Genomic DNA, 11,433 nt, shown 5'->3' on the forward strand with positions numbered 1-11,433 from the left:
AGGTTAACACTCTCCAATGAGGTCCAAGCGCTGCTGGACATCAAGTGAACATAAATGGGTTCTCAAGAATCATACAAATTATAACACAGGAGGCCATTTAGCTTAGACCATAAGATCATAAACTCTAGGAGCAAAATTAAGCCAATCAGTCCATTGAGTCTGCTGCGCCATTCGATCATGGCAGTTTTGCTTCTCGTCCCCATTCTCCTGCCTTCTTCCCGTAACCTCTGGTCCCCTTGTTAAAGACACTCAGTGATTTGGCCTCCACAGCTTTCTGCAGCAAAGAGTTCCACAGATTCACCACCCTCTGGCTGAAGAGATTCCTCCTCACCTCAGTTTTTAAAAATAAATTTAGAGTACCCAATTCATTTTTTCCAATTAAGGGGCAATTTAGCGTGGCCAATCCACCTACCCTGCACATCTTTGGGTTGTGGGGGCGAAACCCACGCAAACACGGGGAGAATGTGCAAATTCCACACGGACAGTGACCCAGAGACGGGATCGAACCTGGGACCTTGGCGCCGTGAGGCAACAGGGCTAACCCACTGCGCCACCGTGCTGCTTCTCATCTCAGTCTTAAAGGATCGTCCCTTCAGTCTAAGGCTGTGCCCTCAGGTTCTAGTTTTTCCTACTAGTGGAAACATCCTCTCCACTTCCACTCTATCTAGGCTTCTCAGTATTCTGTAAGTTTCAATGAGATCCCCCCCCCCCCCCCCATGCTTCTAAACTTCATCGAGAACAGACCCAGAATCCTTAACTGCTCCTCACATGACAAGTTCTTCATTCCAGGGGTCATTCTTGTGAACCTCCTCTGGACCCTTTCCAAGGCCAGCACATCCTTCCTTAGAAAGGGGGTCCAAAGTACTCACAATACTCTAAATGGGATCTGACCAGAGCCTCAGCAGTACATCCCTGCTCTTGTATTCTAGCCCTCTCGACATGAATGCTAAAATTGCATTTACCTTCCTAACGGTCAAATGAACCTGCACGTTAACCTTAAGAGAATCCTGAACTAGTTCCCTTGTGCTTTACATTTCTGAAGCCTTCCCCATGTAGAAAATAGTCTGTGCCTATATTCTTCCCACCAAAGTTCATAGCCTTACACTTTTCCATGTTGTATTCCATCTGCCACTTCTTTGCCCGCTCTCCTAGCCTGTCAAAGTCATTCTGCAGTCTTCCCAATTCAACATGACCTGTCCCTCTACATATCTTTGTATCATCTGCAAAGTTAGCAACAATGCCCTCAGTTCCTTCTTTCAGATCATTAATGTATATCGTGAATAGCTGTCGTCCCAGCACAGACCCCTGCAGAACACCACTAGTCGCCGGCTGCCATCCTGAAAAGGATCCCTTTATCCCCACTCTCTGCCTTCTGCCAGTCAGCCAATCCTCTATCCATGCCAGCACCATGCCCCTAACACCATGGGTTCTTTTCTTATTTAGCAGCCTACTGCTGGGGCCTTGTCAAAGGCCTTCTGGAAATCCAAATAGATCTTGTCCACTGGTTATCCTTTGTCTAACTTCCTTGTTACCTCCCTTGATGAAGCCGTGCTGACTCAGTCCTATTTTACCATGCACTTCCAAGTATTCTGCAATCTCGTCCTTGTTTTTAAAAAATTTAGTGTACCCAATTAATTTTTTTCCCAATTAAGGGGCAATTTAGCATGGCCAATCCACCTAGCTTGCACATCTTTGGGTTGTAGGGGTGAGACGCACGCAGACACAGGGAGAATGTGCAAACTCCACACGGACAGTGAGCCAGGGCCGGGATTCGAACCCGGGTCCTCGGCACCGTGAGGCTGCAGTACGAACCCACTGTGCCACCGTGCTGCCCCCGCAATCTCGTCCTTAATAATAGAGTCTAATATCTTACCAACGACCGAAGTCAGGCTAACCCGCCTATAATTTCCCGTCTTCTGCCTCCCTCCCTTCTTAAACAGTGGTGTTACATTAGCCACTTTCCAGGCCTCTGGGAGCCTCCCTGCCTCCGATGGTTCCTGAAAGATCACCACCAATGCCTCCACCAAATCCAGAATTGCCTGCTCTCTCGTGGGCTCTATCACAAACTGCTCCAAAAAACCTTCTCGTGAACATTCCATAAATTCCTTTCCTTGGGATCCACTACCAACCTGATTTTCCCAGTCTACCTGCACTTTGAAGTCCCCCATGATTATTGTCATATAACCTTTCTTAGATACTTTTTCCAACTCCTGATTTATTTTCTGCCCACATCCTGACTACTGTTAGGGGGACTGTACATAACTCCCATCAGGGTCATTTTTCCTTTGTGGTTCCTCAACTCCTCCCACACATATTCTACATCTTCTGACCCTGTATCACTTCTTGCTATTGATTTAATTCCATTTCTTATAAACAAGGCAACTCCTCTGCCCATCTGCCTGTTCTTTCAATAGGTCTCATATCCTTGATGTGACACTATGAGAAATGTACAGACCTGTAAGGGTTAATGTTATGCCCGAATCAACTACTAGAGGGAGCTAGATGCAAAACTACATAAAGCATCGATGCTAAGCCTTCTGGGAGAGTGTTGAGGAGAAGGCGAGAAGAAAGACTGTAGGAAAGCTAGTGTGAGTGAGAGCAGATCACAGTTATTGTATCCGTGTAGAGATTAGTGGTAGATGAGTGTAGATTGTATATTTATTGTCAATTGTTTATTATATAAGGGCAGCACGGCAGCGCAGTGGTTAGCACTGCTGCCTCACAGCACTGAGGACCCAGGTTCGATCCCGGTCCCGGGTCACTGACCGTGTGGAGTTTGCACGTTCTCTCCGTGTTTGCGTGGATCTCACCCCCACAACCCAAAGATGTGGAGAGTAGGTGAATTGGCCACACTAAATTGCTCCTTAATTGGAAAAAAATAGAATTGGGTACTCTAAATTTTAAAAAAATGTTTATTATACAGAAGTAAGAGTCAAATTCAATTAAGTAGTGTAAATAAATCTTTAGCTTTGTTTAATACAAAAGCTAGTTGTGGTCTTTGTGAACGCTATGCCAACCATCCTAGGATCTGAACCAAAAAGAACACCACACTTAGATATTTAGATCCCAGCCCTGATCTCCTTGAAGCCTTGTGATGCCCACAACATTGTACCCACCAATTTCAATGTGCGCTACAAGCTAATTTGCTTTGTTTCGAACACTCTTCCCCACCCCAACTATTTAGGTCAAAGCCCAATCTACAGCCCTATCTATGCGATTCGCCGGGACTCTAGTCCAAGCTTCATCCAGGTGAAGACCGTCCCATCGGACCAGCTCAACCTTCCCCAGTACTGGTGCCAATGTCCCATGAATTTAAACCCGTTTCTCCCACCAAACCTTGAGCCACACATTTAACCTTTTAAATCTTATTTACCCGGTGCCAATTAGCTTGTGGCTCAGGTAGTAATCCAGAGATTATTACCTTTTTGGTTCTGCTTTTTAATTTAGTCCTGAACTGCTCATATTCTTTCATGAGAATCTTTATCCTGATTCTACCTATGTCATTGGTACCTACGTGGACCACGACAACTGGATCTTGCCCCTCCCACTCAAAGTTCCTCTGCAGCCCACGTGAGATATCCCGAACCCGAGGACCAGGTCAGCAATACAACCTTCGGGATTCTTGATTCTGGTCACACAGAACAGTGTCAATGCCCCTAACTACACTGTCCCCAATTACGACTACTTTTCTTTTCTCTCCCTCACTTAAATGGCGCCCTGTACCACGGTGCTGTGGTCAGTTTGCTCATCCTCCCCAGATGCCCGCTCTCATCCACACAGGGAGCAAGAATGTCAAACCTATTGGATAAGGACAACCGCTGAGGCTCCTGCAACCCTACCTCCTGGATCCCTTTATCTGCCTCACTCGCAGCCACACCCTCCTGTCCCTGACCACTGTCTGAATTCAAGATAGTTAATCGAAGGGGTGTGACTTCCTCCTGAAACTTGGGGCGCGATTCTCTGAGCCCCGCGCCGGGCCGGAGAATCGCCGCAACCATGCCACGCCGCCCCAACGCAGGCGCGCGATTCTCCAAGGTGCAGAGAATCGGCGCCAATTGCGCCAGCGCATTTGATGCGGCGCCGGTCGCGGGCTGCTGTACTCGGCGGGGCTGCCGATTCTCTGGCCTGGATGGGCCGAGCGGCCGCGCGGAAAAAGCAGAGTCCCGCCGGTGCCGACCACACCTGGTCGCTGACGGCGGGAACTCTGCGTGAAGGGTCGGGGGGCGGCCTGTGGGGGGTGGAGGGGGCTCTGTCCCTGGGGGGGCCTCCAATGTTGTCTGGCCCACGATCGGGGCCCACCGATTGGCGGGCCCACCGATCGGCGGGCCGGCCACCCCCCCCCCCCCCTGGGCCTACTTTGTTGCGCGGCCGACCCCTGAACCCCCACGCCATGTTGCGTCGGGGCCGGCGCGCAGAAGATGTCCCCCGCGCATGTGCGGGTTGGCGCGGCCCAACTGCGCATGCGCAGGTTGGCATGGTGCCCATTTGGCGCCGGGAAAGGAGGCTGGAGCGGCGTGAACCGCTCCAGTGGGCTGCTGGCCCCCTATAGGGGCCAGAATCGGTAGTCCCTGCGCCCGTTTCGCGCCGTCGTGCGAACACTCTGTCTCCATTTCGGAGAATCGCGCCCACAGTGTCCAGGTAACTCTTCCCCTCCCAAATGTGCCGCAGCGTCCGAAGCTCACCCTCCAGCTCATCAACTCTGAACCGAAGTTCCTCAAGCAACCAACACTTGATACAAACGTGGTCACTGGGAACCACAATGAGATCCACCAACTCCCACATCATCCAGCTACAACAAATCACTTGACCCTGCATCTCTATTTTATTTAATTAGTTTTTAATTTTTTTTTTTTTTAATTTCCAGCTGTTTTTTAGTCTTTCTAATCTTGGGCAAGGACTGAGTCTATCTACTCAAATCCCATTTCCCTGTCCTTTCTTCTTTTTCAAATACTTAATGTCCAAGTTTCTATAGCCCCATGTAGTAAATAGATACATAGAAGATAGGAGAGTAGGAGGTCATTTATCACGATCGTGGCTGATCATCCAACTCAATAGCCTAATCCTGCTTTCTCCCCATAGCCTTTGATCCCATTCGTCCCAAGTGCTATATCTAGCCGCCTCTTGAATATATTCAACGTTTTAGCATCAACTATTTCCTGTGGTAATGAATTCCACAGGCTCACCACTCTTTGGGTGAAGAAATGTCTCCTCATCTCTGTCCGAAATGGTTTACCCTGAATCCTCAGACTGACCCCTGGGGCGTCATTCTCCGCCGGCGGGAGTCTCCGTTTTGCCGGCGCCCGGGGGTTTCCCGACGGCGTGGGGCTGCCCCACAATGAGAAACCCCATTGACCGGCCGGTGTTACGGAGACTCCCGCCAGCCGGTCGGGGCAGAAATGTGGCGGGGCGGGTAGGAGAATTTCGCCCCTGGTTCTGGACACCCCCACCATCGGGAACATCTTCCCTGCATCTACCCTGTCTAGTCCTGTTAGAATTTTATAAGTCTCTTTGAGATCCCCTCTCATTCTTCTGAACTCCAGCGAGAACAAACCCAACCTAGTCAATCTCTCCTCATATGACAGTCCCGCCATCCCTGGAATCAGTCTGGTAAACCTTCGCTGCACTCCCTCGAGAGCAAGAACATCCTTCCTCAGAAAAGGAGACCAAAGCTGCATACAATATTCTAGGTGGCCACATCAAGGCCCAGAATAATTGCAGCAACACATCCCTGTTTCTGTACTCAAACCTCTCGCAATGAAGGCCAACATACCATTAGCCTTCTTTACCGCCTGCTGGACCCGCATTCTTACCTTCAGCCACTAGTGCACAAGGACACCCAGGTCCCGCTGCACACTCCCCTCTCCCAACTTACAACCATTCAGGTCGTAATCTGCCTTCTTGTTTTTACTTCCAAAGTGAATAACCTCACACTTATCCAAATTATACTGCATCTGCCACTGATTTTCCCACTCGCCCAACCTGTCCAGATCATGCTGTAGGATCCCTGTATCCTCGTCACAATTCACCCTCCCACCCAACTTGGTATCATCTGCAAACTTTGAGATGTTACATTTTGTTCCCTCATCCAAATCCAAATATATTAATCTATATTGTGAATAGCTGGGGTCCCAGCACCGATCCCTGTGGCACCCCACTAGTCACTGCCTGCCAATTTGAAAAGGACCCATTAATTCCTACTCTTTGTTTCTTCTCTGCCAACCAGTTTTCTATCCACCTCAATACACTTCCCCCAATCCCATGCGCTTTAATTTTGCACAATATCTCTGATGTGGGACTTTGTCAAACGCCTTCTGAAAGTCTAAATATACCACATCGACTGGCTCCCCCTTGCCAATTATATTGGTTACATCCTCAAAGAATTCCAACAGATTTGTCAAGCATGATTTCCCCTTCATAAATCCATACTGACTCTGACTGATCCTGCCACTGCTTTCTAAATGTCCTTGATAATGGATTCAATAATTTTCCACACTAATGATGTTAGGCTTACTGGTCTATAATTCCCTGCTTTCTCTCTACCTCCCTTTTTGAATATTGGAGTGACATGAGCTACCCTCCAATCTGCAGGGACTGTTCCAGAGTCTATAGAATCCCGGAAGATGACCACCAATGCGTCCACTATTTCCAGAGCCTCTCTGTATATGAAAACATTTCTTCTAACATTTCCCTTAATTTATCTACTGATAATCCTGAGACTAAGTCACTCTGTGACAATCCCAGTAAAGTATTCAAAGGATCTTTTGTTTACAAATAGTGATATGCCTAACTAACTGGTGTACACCAGAAAATAGCTGTAATTTCCCACCATTAACACAGCAACATAGTGTGGTGATATGCCTATCGGCTATTTCATAGTTGGAAAGTGTGCCACTGCAAAGCAGCAGGTGGCGGTACAGACACACCATGCGGTCTCTAGACTAAGGTCATGTGACCTGGGACTCCGATATAAAGGGAGACACATCTGGCCATCTTGAGAAGACGATTGATACGTACATGTGAATGATCAGTGCTAGGTGCAAGTTCCAGAGGAGTAGTTAGCAGACTCCATGATAACGTGCTCTGTATCAGATTGTTATCTTACTATACGAGACTCAATAAAAGATTCTGGTTTGGGCAAGTCGAAGTGTTTGGTGAGGTCCTTCGTGAAGTACAAAGGACCAAACACAACACATATGAACAGGAGTAGGTCATTCAGCCCGTCAAGCCTGTTCTGCCATTCAATACGAACATGGCCAATAGGACACTTCAGTGCCTTTAAAAATCATAGAATCCTTGCCATACAGAAGGAGGCCATTCAGACAATCGAGTCTACACTGACCCTGTGATAGAGCACCCTACTCTGACCCCCAACCTATCCCTTGCAACCCCATAACCCTATCCCAGGTCACTAAGGGGCAATTTAGAATGGCCAATCCACCTAACACACACATCTTTGGACTGTGGGAGGAAACCAGAGCACCTGGGACAGTCATCCTAGGCTGGAATTGAACCCGGGTCCCTGGCAATGTGAGGCAGCAGTGCTAACTACTGTGCCACCATGCCACCCCAATTCATCCACATTATCCCCATCGTCCTTTCCGTTATTGTTCATCAGAAATCTATCAATCTCGGGTGGCATGTGGCGCAGTGGTTAGCACTGGGACTGCGGCGCTGAGGACCCGGGTTCGAATCCCAGCCCTGGGTCACTGTCCGTGTGGAGTTTGCACATTCTCCCCATGTCTGCGTGGGTTTCACCCCCACAACCCAAAAGATGTGTAGGTTAGGTGGATTGGCCAAGCTAAATTGCCTCTTAATTGGAAAAAAAAATAATTGGGTATCTAAGTTTATCAAAAAAAAGAAATCTATCAATCTCTACCGTAAACATACTCAGTGACTGAGTGTCCACAGCCCTCTGGGATAGAGAATTCCAAAAATTCACAACCTTCTGACTAAAGAAGTTTCTCCTCATCTCGGTCCTAAGTGGCTTCCCCTTATTTTGAAATTGTGCTCCCTGGTTCTAGACTCCCCAACCAAGAGAAATATCTGCATCTGCCCTGTCTATTCATTTAAGTATTTTGTAGGTTTCAATGAGATCACCTCTCACTCTTCGAAACTCTAGAGATTACAGGCCCAGTTTCCCCAATCTCTCTTCATTGAACAATCCCGTCAATCTGAGAACAAGTCTGGAGAACGTTCATTGCACTTCCTCTGTGGCAATAATATCCTTTCGAAATCATAGAACCAGGGCAGCTTGGTGGCCCAATGGTTAGCACTGCTACCTATGGCGCTAAAGACCCGGGTTCAATCCTGTCCCCGGGTCACTGTCTGTGTGGAGTTTGCACATTCTCCCCGTGTCTGTGTGGGTTTCACTCCCACAACCCAAACATGTGCAGGTTAGGTGGATTGGCCATGCTAAATTGCTCCTTAATTGGAAAAAAATAATTGGGTAGTCTAAAGTACTTTTTTAAAATCATAGAACCATAGAAAAGTTACAGCATGGAAGGACGCCATTCGGCCCATCTTGTCCATGCCAGCCCGAGGACACCCAGTTGGCCTTTCTAATCACACCTTCCTGCACCCAGTCCATAGCCCTGTAGCTGACAGCATTTAAGGTGCAGATCCAGGTATTTTTAAAAAGAGTTCAGGGTCTCTGCCTCCACCATCAACTCGGGCAGTGAATTCCAGGCTCCCACTATGCTCTGCGTAAAAAAGTTCTTCCTCATGTCCCGTCTACACCTTCTGCCACTTATCTTGAATCTATGTCCCCTGGTTCTAGAATTCTTCACCAAGGGAAACAATTTTATCCTGTCTACTCTATCTCTTCCCCATATAATTTTGAACACCCCAATTAATAATAATAATAATAAGCTTTATTAATGTCACAAGTAGGCTTACATTAACACTGCAAAGAATTACTGGGAAAATTAAGTCACCCCTCAGGGCTATGGACCCCTCAGCCTTCTTTGTTCCAAGGATAATTACGCCAACCTATCCAATCTATCCTCGTAGCTACACTTTTCTAGCCCTGGCAACATTCTTGTGAACCTCCTCTGCATTCTCTCCAGACCAATGACATCCTTCCTGTAATGTGGTCACCAGAATTTTACACAATACTTCAGTTTTGGTCTCACCAGTGTTTTATACAGTTCCAACATTATATCCTTACTTTTATATTCTATGCCTCGGCCAATTAAGGAGAGCATTCCATATGCTTTCTTTACAACCTTGTCTACTTGAACTGCTGCCTTTCGGGACCTGTGTACTTGTACACCAAGATCTTTCACTTCATCTACCCCTCTTAGTATATTCCCATTTATTGTGTACTGCCTACCTACAACTTTGTGAACTCCCTAAATGCATGACCTCACACTTTTCTGTGTTAAATTCCATCTGCCACTTTATTGCCCACTCCACCAACATCTGAGAGATGGGGTTAAAATCCAGAGGGGAAAAGGAGAGCCAGTCCTCTCAGTTTCTGAGCATAATAATCATAATAATCTTTATTATTGTCACAGGTAGGCTTACATTAACACTTGTTATTGAAAATATGGACAAATGTGTCATTTGAAACATGGAAGTCTGGCAATATCTGGTCTGAGAGAAACATGAGAGAATGTAGGGAAAGATCCCACAAAGGGTTAACAGCAGCTGCCAGGGAAGGATTGTAAAATGCAGATATCCTTGGTCAAGCAGGCTGAGCAAACAAGACAAACAAGATTTTGAATGAAGCCAAAAACAATGGCTCACACCTTCATTGAAAGTAACTATCTTAGTAAGCGTCTGGAAAAGAATGGATGAGTTCAGTTGAATTTTGTGATAATTCGAAGTGTGAAAATTTGATAATACCAGGTTTATCAGTCTACGAGAAACATAATTCAAAGCCAAAATCAAAGTCAAAATTGAGCTGAGGACACAATTGGAAAATAAAACTATAGAAATGACAGGAATTAAAAGTAACACCTCTATTAAAGTCAAAGCATTTTGAACACCACAAAGGACACAATGTAATCAGATCCATGAGATGAAGTCATGTCAAAATGAATACTTCGTTGGATTAGACTGTTTTAGATCAAAGTTCCTTTTTACAATCAAAGAAAATAAGAGTTACTTTACAAAATCATCAAAAAACGTAATTGTTAGAAAGCAAATATAAATCTCGAGACCAGGGCAGGAACTATCAGAACCAGAACGAGAAGCAGAGCTCAGAGGGAGAGAGAGAGAAGCAGATAAGGAACAAGCAGCTAGACTCAGATTACAATCAGCTCGGCCATGGGAAATGGACAGGTCAGAGCAGCCGAGCTAAAATAGCTGATACATCTAAAGAAGACCAGACTTTAAAGAAGATTGATTGTCAAGTTGGGCCTGAAGGTCCCTTCAACCAACCAGAAGGATCCAGAAGCAAGATCTTTTTACTTTCTGTAAAGACAGTGATTGCATCTTTTAAAAAGAGAAAAAAAATATAATAATAGAATAACTTAAAAGTTTTAACCTGAAACTGTGGTTATTCCAAAGTCTACTTTACTTACTTAGCAATGCGGGACCTAGGATCGATGCTACTAAGTGGTAAGTAGATGAAATCTTTGGTGAAGGTATGGGTTATACCGGGGGATAACTTGAAAATATAGTTTGACCTGAATAGCACCCACTGAAGCTTGCATTTGAGTCGGGGAGTGAGAATCCCTGATCACCATTTAGAATGTCGGCCCTTTTTGGTATAGGGGGACTTCTAAGAATAGTGGTGAGTTTTCAAAAACACACTGCAATGCAGTTACTGTGAAAATCCCCTAGTCGCCACATTCCGGCGCCTGTTCGGGTACATGGAGGGAGAATTCAGAATGTCCAATTCACCTAACAGCATGGGCGCAATTCTCCACTCCCGCGCCGGTTGGGAGAATCGCCTGGGCCGCCAAATTTTCCCGCCACGCCGGTCCGACGCACTCCCGCGATTCTCCCAAGCGGCGGGAACGGCCCCGTCGAGTTCCGCGTGGTGCAGGCCGGAGAATCGCCTGAGACACCCAAAAGGCGATTCTCCGGCACCCCTGCTATTCTCAGGCCCGGATGGGCCGAGCGGCCAGGCCAAAACGGCGGGTTCCCCCAGGCACCGTCCACCCCTGGTCGCTGCCGTCGGGAACAGCGTGGGAACGCTGGGGGGGGCGGCGATCCTGCACCGGGGGGTACCTCAAATGTGGTCTGGCCCGCAATCGGTGCCCACCGATCGTTGGGCCGTCCTCTCTGAAGGAGGACCTCCTTTCTTCCACAGCCCCGCAAGACCCGTCTGCCATCTTCTTGCGGGGCGGACTCAGAGAGGACGGCAACCACGCATGCGCGGGTGACGCCAGTTATGCGGCGCCGGCCGCATCATGTATGCGCCGCCGCCTTTACGCGGCGACAAGGCCTGGCGCGTGTAAATGACGTGGCCCCGCTCTAGCCCAT

At 47.4% G+C, this 11,433-nt stretch overlaps 1 protein-coding gene across 4 annotated transcripts in view; it reads right to left on the minus strand.

The window, feature by feature from the left end:
• fah (fumarylacetoacetate hydrolase (fumarylacetoacetase)) overlaps positions 1 to 11,433 on the minus strand; it is a 94,523-nt gene that overhangs the window by 20,530 nt on the left and 62,560 nt on the right. The gene's annotated exons all lie outside the window — the stretch shown is intronic.

The sequence above is a fragment of the Scyliorhinus torazame genome, chromosome 12 (assembly GCF_047496885.1).
Source record: "Scyliorhinus torazame isolate Kashiwa2021f chromosome 12, sScyTor2.1, whole genome shotgun sequence".
Lineage (NCBI taxonomy): Eukaryota > Metazoa > Chordata > Chondrichthyes > Carcharhiniformes > Scyliorhinidae > Scyliorhinus > Scyliorhinus torazame.